The sequence below is a fragment of the Cyanistes caeruleus genome, chromosome 3, assembly GCF_971803275.1.
Source record: "Cyanistes caeruleus chromosome 3, bCyaCae1.hap1.1, whole genome shotgun sequence".
In the NCBI taxonomy this organism is placed as follows: Eukaryota; Metazoa; Chordata; class Aves; order Passeriformes; family Paridae; genus Cyanistes; species Cyanistes caeruleus.
The window spans coordinates 55,761,791-55,780,984 of NC_141703.1; the positions used below are offsets into that span (position 1 = coordinate 55,761,791).

The 19,194-nt window shown below is 38.8% G+C and overlaps 1 protein-coding gene and 1 long non-coding RNA gene across 18 annotated transcripts in view; one reads left to right on the plus strand and one right to left on the minus strand.

Annotated features, from left to right (window-relative positions):
- Window positions 1-19,194, minus strand: part of TDRD3 (tudor domain containing 3) — a 165,974-nt gene that overhangs the window by 128,196 nt on the left and 18,584 nt on the right. For 16 of the 17 annotated variants that reach the window (XM_086881127.1, XM_086881109.1, XM_086881135.1 and 13 more), the window contains one exon: window positions 1,099-1,191. The gene's annotated coding sequence lies outside the window, so the exon portion shown is untranslated. Of the gene's footprint in view, window positions 1-1,098; window positions 1,192-4,246; window positions 4,907-19,194 lie in introns of those variants that run through there. The other variant, XM_086881126.1, reaches the window with a different exon arrangement.
- Window positions 11,286-15,856, plus strand: LOC147654160 (uncharacterized). The gene is made up of 2 exons (XR_015284563.1): window positions 11,286-11,447; window positions 12,085-15,856. It is a non-coding gene; the product is annotated as an uncharacterized LOC147654160 (long non-coding RNA).

Consider the following 19,194-nt stretch of genomic DNA (forward strand, 5'->3'; position numbering starts at 1 on the left):
CTTGGTACTCACACAAATCTGCTAAATTTCATTTTAGATGGATGCCCTAAGGTCTCAAAGACATCAGCCAAAGGTTAGCAGATGTGATACAGAACTTACAGGAGATCTTCAATTGCAACTGGGATTTGTAATAGTAACTGGCATTAAAGCAGTATCCTACAGGTCTCAAATGACACTGCAGAGCCAGAGCAATGTCACATTTCCCTGCCTTACCTTCATAAACCTTGTCACTGCAAAACCTATCAACTAAGCTCTATTACGGAAGTAGCATAAACAGAAACAAAAAAAATAAAATAAATCACTCTTCCATCCACAATTCCTCATTGCTGGACCTTGTTGGACCAACCCAGCATAAAGAGCATACCTGAGTTCAATGCATGTACTGTCTGACAAGGCAATTTTCACACAGAGATTCATAGGGGAAAGGAGGATGCTCCACTTTTCAGTGCAAGGCAATTCTAAAATGGTTTTAAATTGCAAGGTGCTAAGAGTCAGAGACATTCTCCCCGATACATGAGCTGCCACATCTCTCACTGCTGTGCCAGCATGGAAATAGGCACACAGGGAAGTGCTCTGGGCTGCTCTGCCGTTTGGGGGCTCACAAGAGACTTCAGTGTGCAGTAGGTACCAGAAGACAGGACAGCTCTGCAGCAACAACCAAGAACCAGAACTTAACAGACAAATGTAAATTATGAAAAAAACATTTCTCTGTTGCTTTTCTTAACATACGTTAATGAATTAGATATTCCTCTTTATGTTGTTGTGTCTAGGTGTTACATATCTGCTGATTTTTGGTATGATCCATGAAAGAAGTGAACTGGAGGAAGAGAAGGTCATTGGAGCCTTGTGACCCATTGTTAAAAGAGTTTTTCTGTATGCTGTGACATGGATTTGGCATGCAGTTAGGCTGAAAGTAAGAAAATGCCTACAGCAAAGCAGAGGGTTAAAAAATAGCATAAAAGCCTATATGCGAAGAAAGGTATGAAAGTCCCTGAATGTGTAGAAAGGAAATCTAAACTTGATGTGAAAGTCTAGCACCAGATATTGTAATAATTAAGCAAACCCTAAGAGGCTGAGAATCTGCAAGAATCAACTTGCCTTGCTTGAGTACAGTCAGTGTAGATCTCCTTGTAGATCTCCAGTGTAGATCAGCTGCTGCAACCTTTTCTCTGCTTACTCTGTATTTCCCATCTGGCAAAGGAAAGGTAGCAAAACACAGCTCAAAACATAAAACAGTTGTCACCCACGAATACAAAGAGACAGGAAGGCTCATTTAGTCATCCTATGGTGTGAGAGAAGAGGTCTCTGTTCTCTCAAAATTGATATCTGATAAACAAAACTAGGAGACATGACGCCAGGAAGCACACTAAAAATACTTAACACAAAGTACAAATTCTATTTACAATTATATGGTAACTGCTTTTAGCTGACTTCAATCTTTCCCAACTGGAATTCACCCAAACAATACATTACCATATAAAATATTTCATGGGTGTTATCTAGAACTAGAAGTTGTGGTACCATACATGGCCAGTATGTGCAATAGGGATGACCATTTGTCCCCATGAAAATTATTTTACCTCAATATGTTACAATAGTCTATGATACTGCAAGCTGTAATACTTTAAATAACGGCCCAAATGTGCCAATGGTTCCAGATCTTCATTTTGCGCTCACTATTTTGTAACAGTACAAAGGGAGTTTAACTTGTCAAGTGGTTGGCAAAGCTGAAAATGAAATATCATAAGAAAATATGTCAGAGGTAGACCTTTCTGACCCAAACTTCTCTTTGGCCAGCAGAACAATTTGTCTCGCCAGTCACTGTATGTGCTGCATCAATCGTACAGCTGATGTTTTTTCTGGACTTGCATCAAACAATCTCAGCACATTGATCAGGACATTCTTAAATCTCTGTCCTTTCATACCAAATCCAAAAGCTTCCTTTTCATGTGCACTCAACAAATAGACATTCATAACCTCAGAACATAAAAATATGATGGGTTTTATCTTGAAGGACCTAGAATAATTAAATGCAACCAACTTGTTTCCGAAAGGTTTCCCTTCAGCTCTGCCTCAAGGATGTGACATATTTGTCGTTTTTCTCAGTTTTGATTTCTTTTGCTTTGTCAGGGAAAGCAATGCTGTTATACATCACAAAAAATAGTGATGCAGTAGGGAGAGATGAGTGACAAAATCCAGCAGAGAAAGAGTTCAAATGGAAGTTTTCATATCTTAATCCCTACAGGATTTTGCCAATAACATAAAAAAATGTAAAGACTTGGCAGATACCTATTAACAAGGATTTGCTTTCCTTAAAGAATAGGAAGAAAAAAAAAATAAAATATTACCTCAGAAAGGCATGAGCAGTCAACAAAAAAACCTCATCATCATTAGGAATGCAAATTGATTTATTCAATGACTTTACAGAAGAAAAACTGTGAAAGTCAAAGTCTGGAAGTGAAAGATCCAAAATCCATATTGCTGTCCATTGTTCATTTTTTACATGCATTTTATTTCACCTTATGCACCTGTGTAATTCTGTGCTATCTCCCATCACTGTATCCAACAACATCCTAAACACATAAAATCTTTTTTTTTTTTAATTTCCCTGCTTGTAGAAATAGTTTGACTGTTTTATGCTCCTACCCATATGAAAAATTAGAAAAATTAGGTGAAGGGCTTCTTTTTAACACAATAATCTGCATGGTTCATCTTATGGAACTGTGGCAAGCACAGGGTGCTATCAGGTAGCCTTGGCAGCACCAGGCCAGCATGGCTAGCAAGGGACTGCCAGCATGAGACACAGCAACACAATCACCACCATATTGGCTCATTCTGAATCAGTGATTCCCAGTAATCCCAAATAATTTCAAACTGTGAATGCAAATGATGGCAGAAGAAGGACCTATTTACACACACATACACACACTCCACAGGGGGAAAGACTACAAATTGCTATTGTTCTTTAGGAATTAATTATGGCTATTTTGTTTTTCTCATCTCCATCAAATAGCAGTATTATTTATTTTGTCATTTGATTCATGATCATGCTTGTCAAGTCCAGGCAGATGCCCCAGCTAATAAAAATTCCAAATAACAAGTAGAATATATGCAATATCAGTTTTTAAAAGCCAGACACTCTTCCTTCAGAATAATTGCTCTACTAGAGATCTCATTTTGATAGGCTATAATAGCTGAATAAACAAAACTAACTAGATTAAAATTTGATCATGCAGACACCACCAGATCATGATTACATTCTTTAGTGAAGGAAGAATTGTTTTAAAGAAAAATATGAAGACTTATCAGATTAAAAAACCCATACTAAGTAACACTATATGTAAATAGAGAGTAAATACCTTTATAAAACAGCAAAGAGATCAATTTAATCATTGTCATAAAGCTGCCTCTGTAAATCCTGGGTAAGTTAAGATCATAAAATCAATTAAATTATATTACTGCTAATATCCCAGTTCCCATCATTATTTCTGATATTCTGATTTCTAACTGTCTGCCACATTGAAATTCAAGGATATATACAAGGCACCCACACTTAGTTTTTATTGTTGAATACCAGCATTTGAAGCCAGGTCCTTTTTGTCACCAGAATATGGAAAAGCCTATGGAGACCAAAGATAAAGAGATACTGCTAAGAAGATGGAGTCTCCAGATAACTGCATGAGGAGACAAAAGCAGGGTAAGGACTATGTTGATAATATATCTCAGCCAGATGTTCACTGACTTTTTCTGCCTTTTAAAAGCAGTGAAGCTTGCCTAAGTGAGACATTTTCAATAGTAATACTGTACCTTGGGGATTCTGAATAAAATTGCTGCTTGCAAATGTTGTGTACTTGATTTTTTTCCCCTAAGAATGACAAATTTAGTAGTTACTCATTTTTATTCCTGTGTGTACTTCATATTTTGTTAGGTTTCTTACAACTACTTTCCATCTACTACAGCAGTCTACACGTACAACCAATTGTCCCTTGCCAGGAGGAGAATGAAGCATCTTCAGTTTTCTGCATTTCTGGGGTTGACAGACACTATCATGAATAAACATACTACCCTGATGGGAAGTATTGAACTCAAAACTGTAAAGAAAATCTGAGTTTAATCTAAATGTCATCATGGTTCATAGAAAAAAAAAATAGTCAGGTGCAATGTTCACAGAACCTTGTGTAGGAAACAGAGCAAAAATAGTACTATTTAAAGAACAGACTGTCTTCTACACTGTGCCAACGTTTACCTGTTGATACTTCCTGTGACACACCGCATGTCTTGTGTTTATTGAACATCTAGACATTGTTGGGCGTTGGTTTTGGTTTTTTCTTTCGTACTTACAGAATTTTTTCCCACAAGTTGCTAGAAAACTAACTATTGGGTACTTCTGGGTACCTAAGAAAAACAAGAGTGGCTAGACTCAGGGGATAGGGGAGGGGATACCTGGAGATTTGGACAGGCAAAAGACGGGGCTGGAGGAGCTGCAGGGGGTCTTGCTTTGGGTTTTGGAGGACAGGCAAGCTGTGGATTACTGTGAAGAGAATTCCCGGTCACTGCTGGAGCCCAGTCCTGTACTGCCTCGTCCTTTCTGTGGGTGAGCCTTTGCTCATAATTGCAGCCATTGGACGGAGACCTTATTAACACCCTACCTCACTAAACAAGAGACCTATCCTTGCCTGCTCCGGTCACCTATCCCCGTCAGCTCCGCAGCTTCTGCTACACCTTGCTACCACCCCGGGATTTTTTATTCTTGCTCTTTCCTGTCGGCCCAGCTAGCTGTTTCCATAAGTGCTGCTGGAACACCAGGATCAGCTGCCTTAGGGGGGGTTTGTGAAGCGAAGCCTCTCTCCTATCCCTCCCCGTCTGGGCCGAGCCGCCATTTCCGCGTGTGGCCCGAGCCCGCACCACAGCGCCCCCTGCCGGCACGGCGGAATCCCTGCCCCTCCCGGCGGGAGCAGCAGCGCCCCCTGGCGGCCGTGCCCGGAACTGCAATGAGGGGAGAGCGCCCGCGGCCGGGAGGGGTCACTGGGGCCTGCTCTGTTTGGTGTGAGTGCCAGAGCTGCTGCTGTCTGCTTTATTGTACACACCAGTAAAGAACTGACATTCCTACCCCCATAGCTTTGCCTGAGAGCCCCTTAATTTCAAAATTAGAATAATTCAGAGGGAGAGGGTTTACATTTTTTATTCCAAGGGAGGCTCCTGCCTCCCCTAGCAGACACCTGTCTTTCAAAACAGTACAGACATATAGAATGTCTTTCCTTGTGCGGAAGACAGGGCTTCCTGGGAGCATGGAGGCCTCTCTGGAAGCCTTGTTTGCCATTCATTTCCTTCATTGTATGGGCATGTTCACCTTATTTTGTTGCACTGATGTCTAGATGTGTCCTGTTTCCGCCCTTTCAAAGCATTAACTTTCTTCTCACAAAACAGCATTCAGATTTCCTCCCAAATCAGAGATGCTGTCCCCAGTTATCTGCAACATGTCAGAATTCATCAGATAATATACCAGTGAATCTATTCTACCTGCAACTCAGCCGTGGTTGAGGCCACATCTGGACTACTGAGGTCCCCAGAGCATGACAGGAATTTGCTGCAATGAGTTCAGTGAAAGAAAACAAATAAGTTTAAGGGACTACAGCATCTTTCAGATGAGGATATCTTGGGAGACAGGACTGCTCAGCCCACAGAAGAGAAGGATCAGAGGGGTGTTACCAATGTATTTAAATACCTGATGGACAGGAATAAAGATGAGAGGCAGGTTCTTCTATGCAATGACTAAGAAGAAGCAATGGTACAAGATGAAACACTTGAAATTACATTTGACCACAAAAGAGCAATTTTTTACTGTAAGGGTGATCAAACACTGGCATAGGTGGCCAAGAGCAGTTATGAGATCTCCATCTGAGATCTTTACACTATGCCTGGACACAGACCTGGACTTTCTGTAGCTGCCCCTGCCCTGAGCTGGTGATTAAACTGGGTGATGTCCAGAGGTCCCATCCAACCCAAACTGTTCTGTGACTCTATGAATCAGTTAAGATTCTTGTGTTATAGACTCACAGGAGAACTGATGCTGAAATAAATTTAAGAGTTTTACAAAAATATGGGAAAAGTTTATCTGAAATTCTAAGTTTTCTATCTTTTTTTAAAATACAGTAAACTGTAACTGACATCAACAGAAATGCAAATCTTGTGTGTAAAGGTATACACATGACAGATAAAACCAGCTAAACTAGGTCCTCTTTTCCTATATAGGCATCAGTATTTTTGACAGCTATCCTAAATCCTTTTTTTTTTAATTGGCTATTATCAAACAGAAGCAATTTATCTGTTTTGTAAGGTTAAGCAAATAATCCATTCAGAATTAACATGCAGCTTCTACCCCTAAGAATATTTTGTAGAAAATTATTTTAAAATAAGATTCAAATCTTTATAATTAAGAAGGGCAAGTATATTAATAAGAATAAAGAGATACATTTCTAATCTCCAAGTTATGCAAATTACTCTGTGGCTTTTGTCATTTAGTTCAGAAACAGCAGAACAATGCAGTTTCTTCACATGCATGACAGTCCTTCTCATTTATGTGCTTGACACAATGCAACTAGATATTTATTCTTACAAGCAAACTTTAATGGTATTGAGACTGTAAGTGCATATTTTCATTTAAATACATTCACACTTTTAAAACCACAATGTTTATAAATATTTTTCTTTACAAATAACCTTCATAGAACTCTCAAAACAAAGCCTATTATTCGTTAGGTACATAATTACAGGTGATTAAGGGGATGACTCTGCTTCCAAAAAAATTTCTTATTTCCTTTTTGGTTTTGCTATTTTTTGTCCACATGCCAAATAGAAATACGTTTGAACACTGTAGTTAAGGCGCATCAAATACTTTTTACATCTAGGAGAGAACTGTACAAATTCAAACAGTTTGTCACTGCCTCTCTTCACTCAGCTAGCATAAGGAAGAACTGCTTGCTAACACCAGAACTGTGCAATCATGGCTATTGCACAGTGTATGTACAGCACACTCCCTGTGTTCACCTGAGTGTTTAGACAGGGAATCCCACATTATACAGTGCAACAGCCAACAGAGAGTCCTAAGGTAGCTCAAAACAAGATGAGGGCAAGTGACTTGCTAACACAGCCTCACTGCTTTAAAGAAGCAGTTCCTTGTAGTAGATATGGGAGCTCTACAGACTCCCTGTTTCCCTGGTTTTTTTCACTCACAGTGGGTTCCAGCACCTCTCATATTACCTACTTGATGCTGAGACGCACATCCTGGAAAATGATTCATAGGTTAAGAGACAGGAAAGAGGAATTTTCCCAGGAATCTGCAGGTAACAGAGAAAGGAATTCTGTAAGACTGTGCAGGGGAATTGAACAGCAGTGGGGAGGGATAAGCTGTATCCCAAATTGTGCAAAGAGGTGATACAGAAGAAACACATGGGTGTTAGGAATCCTTCCAGACTTAGGAGTGAAATTGTGACTGTAACAAAACCTGGGCTGCCTCTGCATTTTCTTTTTGCATTTTGTCCCTAACTTCAACCACTGCCTTCTAAGCACCATCCTATTCCCAGTCTTTGTGTGCCTTTACTGTGTTTCTCTTACAGGCTCTCCAACAACATGTCCTCCTCAAATGTATTATTTCAAAAAGAAGCAAAAAGGAAATGAAGCACAGTTCCTATGCTGTTACTTCCTAAAACTTACCAAAACCCCATGTCAACAAGCTTGCATCAACTTCCATATTTGATGTCCAAAATTCCTTTGGCTTTAGTAACTCTCCATTTTACATACCCAAGACAACACCTATGTACTGAAGCAACTGACTAATTTGCACTATTATAAGGAAACATGATTTGAAACTTTTCAAACATAACTGATCTTTTGTAAAGACAGAAATATTGGAAAGCTTCCTCCTATGAGGACTCACAACATTGGAGGGTACATTCTGTCAGCAATAATACTTTCCTGTAGTCAGTGTCAGAACCTTCATTACAGTCACAGCTGTATTTCTTCACACTGAAGGAGTACACAGTTCTGCTTCTTTAAAGCAAGGGATGGTGGAAATATAAAGAATCCCAGATAAAGGAATATTTTCCGTATTTTTTATCACAGAACTTCAGCACATGTGCCAGTGCCAAGACCTACATCAAAACAGGATGCACCATATACACTAGGTCCAGAAATACATACTGGAACAGGAAACACGTTGCCCTGGCATAGCAGCCATCATCATTGTGTATGCTTTTTCCAATCACATGAACATAAGGGACTAGAGCAGTTTCTGCCTCTCCTAAAAATCTATCCTCAGTCTCTTTTCAGTGTCAGTAGAACATATTGACCTCATATTAATCAACAGCATCTTTGAAGTAGGCTGAGCTCTGCCTGTTTTGTTTCACAGAGGCTTTTTAAAGCAGCACTGACCAGTAACAGCTTTTGTCTCGTTCTGGCTGCATAAAGCAAAGTAGCAAAGGTGACAATATTTATGTCACTCAAGACATCAGTGTTTGTGGGCTTACTTTACTCATCTTCTCCAAATCCTCATTGATCTTATGTCATTGTCTCAGAAAGTCAATAGGCCATTGCTAGTCAGAACAAATAACAATTGTACCAAAAAACAATTAATCTTGTGTCTTCAAATACCTTGGGAATCATGGCTCAGTTGAACATTAAAAAGGAAGAGGGATCAACTGAATTGCAATGGCATCATTAATTAGCTTGTATTAATTCTTATTAATAAAATAACTGTACTGCTCTTAAGTGGCTAATATTTTTGTCAATAGTCAGATAAAACACATTAACCAAGGGGCATATTCTGGTATATTTTTACTTTAAATATTTTCTTCCTTAAGTCTATTCATGATATTGCTGATTGTTTAATGAAATACCTTTAACTCACTATCTTTTACACTCACTACAAAGTGATTCTATTTAATCACTGCATAATTATGACGAGTAAAAAGGAGATACCACTATATAGGCTATAGATACTTAATGTCTGTGGTGCTACTGCAGTGGAAGTATCTTTGCATCTCTTTTAGACAGAGGAAAAAGTTATGGATAGTCAGTGACAGAACTAGAGACCACCTACAATTCCGTCTTGTAGGTGTGGTGTGTCAGCAGTGGTGAACAGCCAAACTCCACCCAACTGCTCACTCAGCCTCCTGTTCAGCTGGACAGGGGAGAAAAATATGATGAAACTGCTCATGGGTTGAGATGAGGACAGGAAAATTGTCCCCCAGTTATTGTCATAGGCAAAACAGATTTGACTTGTGGAAAATTAATTTAATGCTCTAACAATTTAATGGAATGGTAAGAAACAAAAAATAAAAACACTTTTAAGAAGTAACCACCCCCCCCCCCCAAACCTGCTTTTTTCAGAGGTTCCAAATCACTCCTTCATTCCAAACTCCTCTCCCTCCTGCAGAGGACGGAGGGTGGGGGGTTGGAGTCAGTCCATAAGAACTCCACTTCATCACTCCCTTCTCCTTGCCATGCCCCACCATGATCTCCTTCAGGGGAAGTAGGAGAACATCTGCTCCTACGCTGGGGCACCTCTTTTTTTCTCTCCTCTTACTTTGGTGTCTTCAGGGCTGTAGACCCATATTTCTCTGCAAGTGTATGCTCTCTGCTTGTGTCATGCTTTGCCAGGGCAGCTGATAGCCTGTTTGCTACCACTTACTGTGGGAGGAAATCACAGCCTAGGAAGTTTTTCCTAGTTGTTGTAAACTTCTGGTGGAAATGAACCCTAGCAGACCCAAGGTAAGAGCTCTATCTGATGGAGGCCACCCTACAGAAAGGCCATCTTACCATGTTCTCCTGCTGAACCTGAAACTCTTTTATACCTGGGACTACAGCAAATACCTTCTCAATCTCTGTGGCTCAGGTCCTTCTTCAGGTTCTTCCTTCTTCAATTAATTCTCCACATTTTAAATTTCTTAGTTCTGCCCCTCACCTCACACCTGATTCTTGCCAACTACTTTACTACTGAACTTTTGTAATTAATTTTACAGTATGAAAAACTGCAGAAACCAGCTCAGAATCAGGAGATTTGCAGCAACTGACTATGCTTATTACCTACAGAAATATAAATGCCCAAGGAAGATAAAATTCTCATCATCATAATGAAGAAAATGTGAGAGAATGTAATTTTAAAATTCCAGCACTTATTAACTAAACAATTCAAGTGGGGGAATTGAAATTTACATGAAATAATTAGAAATAATAAGTATTATTGAAGCTCTCAAAATACATTTTTAGTGTGAAAAGTTCATGCATCCCCATGCAATATTATTATGAAAAATTGATTTCAATATTAAAATCCTATCAGTGCAATGCATATGTCATTTTTGTTGCTGTAATATAGATCTTTACAATGATCAATTCCCAATTATTAGCCTGAAAAGCATCTCAACAGACAGAAATAGAGATGAATACCTCATTGCTATAGAGCCAACATCAAGTACTTTTGTCATTTTTTTCCTTTTCCTTCAAAGGAGGAAATTAAACCTCTGCTCATAAGATTTAGTGGTCCTTCAAAAAACAAAGTCATTAGAATGAGTGACACATGATCAAAAAAAGTGTATTCCAAGTGTCAAAGCAGTTAATAAGCAGTTGGACTTTGAGATATTAAACCAATAAATTTAAGATACAAATTCATGAACACGAAAAGCTGTGAAGTGGTAGGCAACTTCTCTATAGCATTCCATTTATTTGCTTTATGACAGTAAGTTCATGTACATTACAGCTCAAATCAAAATCCATAATGGAGGCAGAAGGAAAAAGGTGGGGGAGTAGGATAGTGTTTTTAGGGGACATGTTGCAAGAGGCACCAGAAAAAGTGAAGAAGAAAAAATGGAATTAAGATGTCAGATTTCTCCTTTGGCATTTTACTTCTGTCTTCCTTCATCTTATTGATTTGTATTTAACTGCTGGGGCAAGGATTAATCTTTGAACTTTGAATACATAAAATCAACCTTTTTTTTTTGCTTATTGCATGTAAAAATCATGTAAAAAGAACAAGATTAGTCAGCTGTGTTGTTTACATTACAAAACCCAGACACATGGTGTTTGTGTTTTCCCAATTATTATTCTACAGAGTCACAGATTATCATGCTGAGAAAGGCAGCACTGAAAAATATGGAACAAAAAATATCCAGAGGAAAATGTTATGTAAAGCTTTAGGAGACATGGCTTTCTGGTGGGTAAAAAGCTGGACAGCTGTCAGCAATGTGCATTTGCAGCCCAGAAAGCCAACCCCTGGCCTCATCAAGCGGAGTGTGGCCAGCAGGTTGAAGGAGGTGATTCTGCCCCTCTTTTATATCCTCATGAAGCCCCACCTGGAGAATCATGTTGAAGTCTGGGGCAGAGGAAGGACATGGACCTGTAGAAGCAGAACCAGAGGAGGGGTATAAAGGACCTTTCCTATGAAGACAGGCTGAGTGAGTTCAGTTGAAGTTTCCAGAAGACTCTGGAAAGACCTCATTGCAGCTTTTCAGTACTTACAGGGGTTTATAAAACAGACGGAGAGCAACTTTTCATGCAGACAGTGATAGGACAAGGGAGAATGGTTTTAAATTAAAGAGGAGAGATTTAGAATAAATGTTAGGAGGACATTCTTTACTGAAATGGTGGTGAGGCACAGGAACAGGCTACCCAGAGAAGCAGTGGATGCCCCAGGCTGATGGCAGTATGAACAACCTGGTCTAGTGGTTGGTATCCCTGCACATGGTTGGAGGGTTTAAACTAAATGATCATTAATGTCCCTTCCAACCCAAACCGTTTTATGATTCTATGATATGGACAGTTTGTTGCATGAAAACTTTGAGACTGTTGAAACAATTTTCATCAACCAAATCAGCAAGGTTCTAAATACAAGCCATCCAACAGTTTTCATAAATTTGTAGACTTCACAGTAAAAGAAATAAGTCTTTGGAGGAATTAAGGAAGGTTGGTGAGCTGAATTTGCAAGTGTTACCTAGAAAAATCCCTTCTAGGGGTATTGAGATGAGTAGAGAAAAGATAAGGTGCTTCCTTGAAAACTTTTCAAGTAAATAATGAATCTATGTATAATTACAGATTAGAAGAAATCTCCGAGGGAGAATAATAAAGATGATAGAAAAGAAGATGCAGTAAAAAGTTAAATATATTTGCTTTAAAAAAAACCCAAGGCAGTCAATTCCAAAATCTTTCTTTTATACAACTATATCTTTAATGTCAGAGATCCTTCCAGGAACACAGCAGGATGAAGAAGGCTCCAAGATCTGTGCTGAGCATGTGAAATTTAAATTGCTTTAAAACTTGGACTTAGAGTAGTATCAATTAGTGGGTGACAACCACACCTCAGCAATGGAGATCACAAAACTCAATAGTATAACACTGCCTCAGGAAAGGACTTCAAATTTCCTTCTTTGTTTTTGGGATTACAAGTGCAGCCTATCTGCAGTCTTTACTTTCTAATAAATAAAGCTTCAAAGAGATCACAATGAAAAATAAATGGGTCAATTGCTGTGTGAGGTCAAAAAATCAGCTTTACCTTTTGACTTGAATAGTATTGCACTGGGTGCAAATTAGGATTAGTATTTGAATAATTCTGTACCAGACAGTCAATTTGTATGATGAAAATAGAACTTGCCTACTCAATACTCTATTTACAATTGCAAATGAAGGATGAGATTGATAAATCATCCAATTTCTGCCAACTTCTACACAAATAAGTTACCTATAGGCCAGAATTAATTTGTTGCAATGACATTGCAAGGTCAGGTGCTCTAAGAAAGCATTGTGCTAACCCCTCCACAAAGGGATGATGACAGTCATCTATTTGTCCTCTTTGGATTTAGAACTGATGTCTTTAGCAACTTTTTTTTACATGAAGAGGTGATGGCAGGTCAGATGAGGAGGTTCTGAACCAGAAAGTGACCTGAATACTGAATGGAGAAGAGCAGTAGTTGCATTTCCAGTATTACTGCTGGTTCAAAGACTGTGAAAATGGAATTTAGAGAGCAAATTTGCATCCTCTCATAATCTCACACGCCAGGCTGTTGTAGGGAATAGGTGAATATAAAATTCCTATCTGCATTCTTCATATGTAATTTTAATGTACTCTTTTCACCTGGGAAGTCTGGCTCAATGAATCACTCGTCTTATCTATACTCTTCTGCCTTAAAGGTTTGATAAAGAAGTATGGAAAACTGCAAAATCTCTCTGTGGGAAGAGGAAAAGGAAAACAAAAAGTTAAAGACGAAATAAGCTCTTCCTTAGCTACTGCCAAGTATCAAATTAGTTTCTGTTCATTTGAAGACTCACTTTGTATTAACTTTTCTTCTGACATTATAGGAAACAGAACTTGCCTGAGGCTTCATCCTTTAAAGACTGTTTCTGAGATGTTCTGCCTGTAATTGTTGGTTGTCATAAGGTCGCCTTGCTCTTGGATCACAGTTTGTGAAGAGAAAAATCTGAACAAACATATTATTTTTAAAACCACGATGATACAGGATAGCAAAATGTTGTTCATGTCCCATTTCTGTGGAGTGATCTTTTCTCTGCATTCGTGAGATATATACATAATGGTATGCTTAAAGGGAAAAACATGTGTTTGAAAGAAAAAGACCTTGTTCAACAGTTTAAAATGCAAAACAAATCCTATTTACCAGAAAAAGAAATCCATATCAATGCCTATGATTCTCCTCGCCTCCAGATTGTAATGGAAAAAATGAGGCAATTGAAACAAAACCAGAAAGTTTTTTTTAAGTTTGCTTGGAGCACTGAGATTGAAGGACACTAGAGTGGTAAGACAATTAATCCTGATTCTGTTCCTTATTGAACACACTGGCAAGTCAGTGAGGATCTGTACATACAGCTTTCTGCTGAATTTATGTCTGGGTAATGAAACTGTTGACCCTGAATGCAGGTGTTTCTAAACAGTGCAGAGAAGCAACTGTTAGTAACCATGAATAGTAACCTTAGAAAACCATATTTCACACTGTTAAAAATTAAAAAAAAGTATGAGATTTACTCTGTATGTGCCACAAATGCAAAAGTTAGTATGAAGCAATATTAAAGTAAGTGCTCAGGTTCTCTCTCTATTCTGTGGAGAAAAGTGTGGCCTTCAAAAACCTTCTGCAGGGAAGTTTCAGACATCTATTTCTGGTATGCAAGTGCAGACACCCTTATCCTTCTTTATCTTGGGTTAATTTTTTTGGTTTTTTTTTCCTTTCCTGCCATTTTGGTGAGAAAAAAAGCCCTTTGTCATTACATCCCTGGGGACTCTGTTGGGAGTATAAAGGCTAAGGAAGGGGTTGAGTTCCCATCCCTGGAGGTCTTTAAGAGGCATGTAGCTGCTTAGGGACATGATTTAGTGGTGGACTTGGCAGTGCTGGGTAGGACTAGATCTTTAGGATCTTTTCCAATATAAACTATTCTATGATTACAATGGTATTGATGGTAGGAGCTTGTAATTCATTTGCATAGTTTGAGAGATCTAAGAAGAGGAAAGCTGGCTTGCTTTCTATCCTTTTTCTGCAGGAGGACATCCTAAGAGAAACTGACCTGTATGCTTATATACCATCCTTCTAGGAACATTTTCTCCAGAAACACATTCTCTGGTGAGCACCTATGAAACTGCATGAAAGAATATTAATACAAGCACAAACAAATAGTTCCAGCTGCAAATACAAAACCTTTGCACTCTTGAATAAAACTTTTATCTTCTTTGCACCGGAACAACCAACCAACTAACCAATCAAATGTGTAGGTACCAGGTAGGCCATGTCACTCTTTGGGCTTCAAACCACAGCAAACTCACAGCTATGTTATTGACTCCTTTAGGCAATTAGGGAACAATATTTTTGTGACTAGTGCCAGAGTTTCCTCACTTACAAGATGGGTATATTATGATGTATCAGGTATCTGACATAACTGATGAAATATTTAGCTATGACTTTAACTATCTTGTAGAATTAAGACAAATAGCTCAAAGTCCTTCCTTTATGAGAGCTGTTAGGCCAGTGAATATTATGAAATGTATGATTTGTTTTTATAAAAGCAGGCCTGTATGACTGAAAAAAAAAAAAATCAACCTTTAAGTCTTATATTTTTAAAATCTTAAATAAGTTATCTGGGAAAGCATGTTTGAGAATGCAAGGACTTGTGCAATATCATGTCAGTTTTCAAATTACAAGTTATGAATTTATGCTGCACTGTTAAACACTTCTTGCAGCTTTTCAGCCTGACAGTACAAAGTGCTAGTTATACATGACATAATGAAGTCATACAAGACAGAAATGAATTATTCATGAAACAGGTTATACTTATTCTGAAAAACTTTGCATTTATTATTTTTTCACATTTTATTCTATATATCTGGAACAAAATGGGTGGGAGGTCTTCACAAAGAACCCTAGACGCACAAACTTTTCTAACTGTTACCATTTCTCAAACTGTTGCAGCTCAATCTCAACCTGTTACATCCAGGTCTAATAATATGTTGCTATTTGGGTGGCTATAACAACAAAGTAGTCTCTTAGCATGTTTGAGATGGATATAATAGCAAAATAAACTCAGAACTTTCTGCAAGAACTTGAAAGAAGGAACACAATAGATTTTTTTCTCAGAGCTACTGTATTGTAGGATAAAGAGCATCTACAGAATCTAACCTTCACTCTTGAACCTTACAATCACATTTTCTTCACCCTTAAAATGACACATTAATTAGGTTTGTCTCTATCTTTAAATTATTATAAAAGTAAAAGAATATTAAATAAGTTACTCCTAAATTACTCTGCTTGGTGAAATGGTATTTTTAAGGTGAGCAAACAATAAACTTACCTTTTTCATGTAATGTCAAAAAGTATTATTTTTCATTATTGAAAGTAAGAGGTTTTTTTTCAATACAGGTGACTCTTCAATGATTTCTGTGTACACATTCTTGCTCTCTTCCCACAGAATGTTCCATTTATAAGACAACAAAAAAAAGAGAACTGTTTTATGAATTCAATTATGACAATGGAGGAAAGAATGAGCAAAGCAGAACATTAAAAGCAGAAAAAATTCCTTGCAATTGGCAAGGCACTACAAGTACACCTAGTGCACTTGAAAGTATGGGGATTGTTCTCTGTGATGAACAAAAATGCATAAAGCAATTCACTTCTTCAGCAGTCTGGATTTTGTCTTCTTTGATATGAACACTGAGACAAGTGTTTGGAGTGCGGTTCCTGATAAGAAATAAAATGAAGTAGGAAAAGGCATTTGAACAGTGCAGGGATAGTCACACTTGTAATGATTAAACACAGTTTCATACAGAGTAATTTCAAAAGCAAAATCATTACAAAGGGAAGAAAATATGCTTTTAAAAGAGCTTTATCTGACATGGCAGCACTATTCTAATGTTAGTAACATATGCTAGTTTCATAGTCTCTGTTTTGATTGTTTATGCAATCTATTATGTGTGCCAGAGTCTTAATAATTGCAAAGCTAAGCATCCCATGTTTCTGCTTTGTCCTTTTCCTTTATCCTCTATATTCTCAACTTTTAAAAGTTTTTCTGTTACTATTGTTACTATGTTTACTCTTAACTTCCAAAGAGGAGGATCATGGATGTGTAGAAAGCAAGTGTGGCAAGGTTAACCTTAGAAGACTGAGAGCAAGGTATGGAAAGATACAAAACTGCAGGTTTTTGAGAACCTCAAAAGGCTAGGACACCACTCTAGGAAACAGGAAATTCAATGTGGGCTTGTTTTGAAGTTTTCTAAATCACTTTGCTATTTTCATCCAACGTAATCACATGCTAGGGATCTGCAAAGCAAGAGAAAAAACTCCATGCAACAGAACAGACAGGGCTGGAAAACAGCTCTGCAGAGAAAGACCAGTAGGGAAGCTATGTTGGTAGCTTGCAAGTTCAAGGTGAGACAGCCAGGTACCCTGTTGCGATAAAGGTTAACCACATACTGGGCTGCACTAACAAAAGCCTAGCCAGCAGGTCAAGAAAGTAGATTATTTCACTTTAGTCAGCACTATGGAGGCTGCATTTGAAATGCAGCGATTGGTCAGATGAGATATGTTGTCAAAATAAACTCCAACAGGACACAAAGAAAAAATTATTTCCAAAGGTGGGTTAAGAATTGGAAACAGCCTGTCCAAAGGGGTTGTATCATTTCCACCACGGAAACATTCAAAATCCAACTGGGGAAGGTCGTGAGCCACTTCAATGACCATTGAAGAGCTCTGCTATTAATGGGATTTGGGACTAGGTAACCTTCAGAAGTTTTTCCTGAATTATGCTATGAACTATTAGGCAATTACTTATCCACAAAGCAATTACAATGTCATAATTCTGCAGTAATTTTCATGTAGCATAGGCCAGCTAAATAAAGAGATCCAATATGGTTCCCTTGTTTAGCCATTCATTCCCATCCTTATATTAACTCCTCACTTGTGTCAACACAAAAGTTTGTGCTTTGCAGACAGTAAACTAGGCAGAAAAACTTGTCCAAGTTATAAATTGAACATTTATTTTGCTTGCTCCTCTGCCATCACCTCTCTTTGTCCAGCACAGCTGTTTGTGTGAGCACAGCAGCAGGAAAAAATAATCCAGGGAAGGCCGAATGGCTCTTTTGTCAGCTTCAGGAGTTGAAAGTGATGGTTAAACTACAGCATAAATTTCTCTAGCTTATTCACAACCAATGCCCCTCAGCATTCTTGTAATAAACTGTTTCTGTGGGTATAATCTCTCCTTGTGGTTTCCGCTCAGTTAGCTCACCTCAGGCAGTAAGCTGTAACCTCTGTGGCATGTTACATCTGCTGTGTGATATTAACCACATCAGAAGCCAAATTTTTAAGAATGTCAAATAATTTTTCATCCCTCATTTTTTAAATTCCTTATTTACAGGGCACTAAGGCCCTCATGTGCCCTAGGGGATCTCCAGCTTCATTAACTACAACATTATGACAAGATTCAAACCCACTATAAGTAATTTATGACCAACTTTTTCTTCCTTTAAGTGGAGGAACCTAAAAAGACTAGTCACTGAAAATACTCCACTTAATCTTGGTGGCCCGTGTCTCCATAATTATAATACCTTTGTAACTTTAAAGGATAGTGTGAGAAAAAATAAAAAATAAAAAAAAAGTTAAGTTTTGGGGAGCATCCAGCTAAAGTAGTATTACACAAGCATGTTAGAAGCTGTTAGAAATGTTCACCAGATCCAGCGGCTCCAGGCCTGAGGATTCCTCCTGCCTGGCCACTGGAGCCCAGCCAAAGGATCCCAGGGTCTCTGTCCAGGCTGAGGGACATGGCTGACACTTTCCCCTTTGCAGGTTCAACCAGAAGCAAAGTTGAGTACATATCCCAGAGATACACGAGGACACACATATTCACAAAGGACACAGAGCTGGTCACACAGAAGCCACAGACAAGGTACTGCCCCTAGTGGCCCCCACATTCAGGACTCACACCAGACACAGGCACAGACACGTCCCCTCCTCCTCTTGGTCAGGCAGAGGCAGAATGTCACTAGTACAGGACACGCTCCACTCTGCCCACGTTCTCGGAATCACAGAATGGTTAGGGTTGGAAAGGACATCTGGAGATCATCTAATCCAAGCCCCTGATAAAGCAAGCTGCACAGGATCATGTCTAGGCAGTTTTTGAATGTCTCTGGGGAAAAACAGACAACCTCTTTGGGTATTCCAGTGCTCTGTTACTCTCACAGTAAAGAAGTTTTTTTCCTCATATTCAGATGGAACTTTCTGTGTTTCAGTTTCTTTTGTTGCTCCTTGTTCTGTTACTGGCAATCACTCAAAAGAACTTTACTCTGTCCTCCTTACACCCTTCCTTAAAATATTTATATACATTGGTAAGATCTGCCCCCAGTCATCTAAACAGTGCCAGCTCCCTCAGAAAAGAGATGTTCCAGTTCCTTAACCATGTTAATTGTCCACCACTGGACCCTCTCCAGTACTGAGGAGCCCAGAACTGGACACGGAACTCCACATGTAGTCTCACCAGGAATGAGCAGAGGGTCAGGATCACCTCCCTTGATCTGTTGGCGATGCCCTTCCTAATGCAGCCCAGGATACCGTCAGCCTTCTTGACCACCACTGCTGACCCATGAACAGATTATTGTCTACCTGGGCCTCCTTCTCCACAGAGCTGCCTTCCAGCACATCAGCCCCCAGCCCATACTGGGGC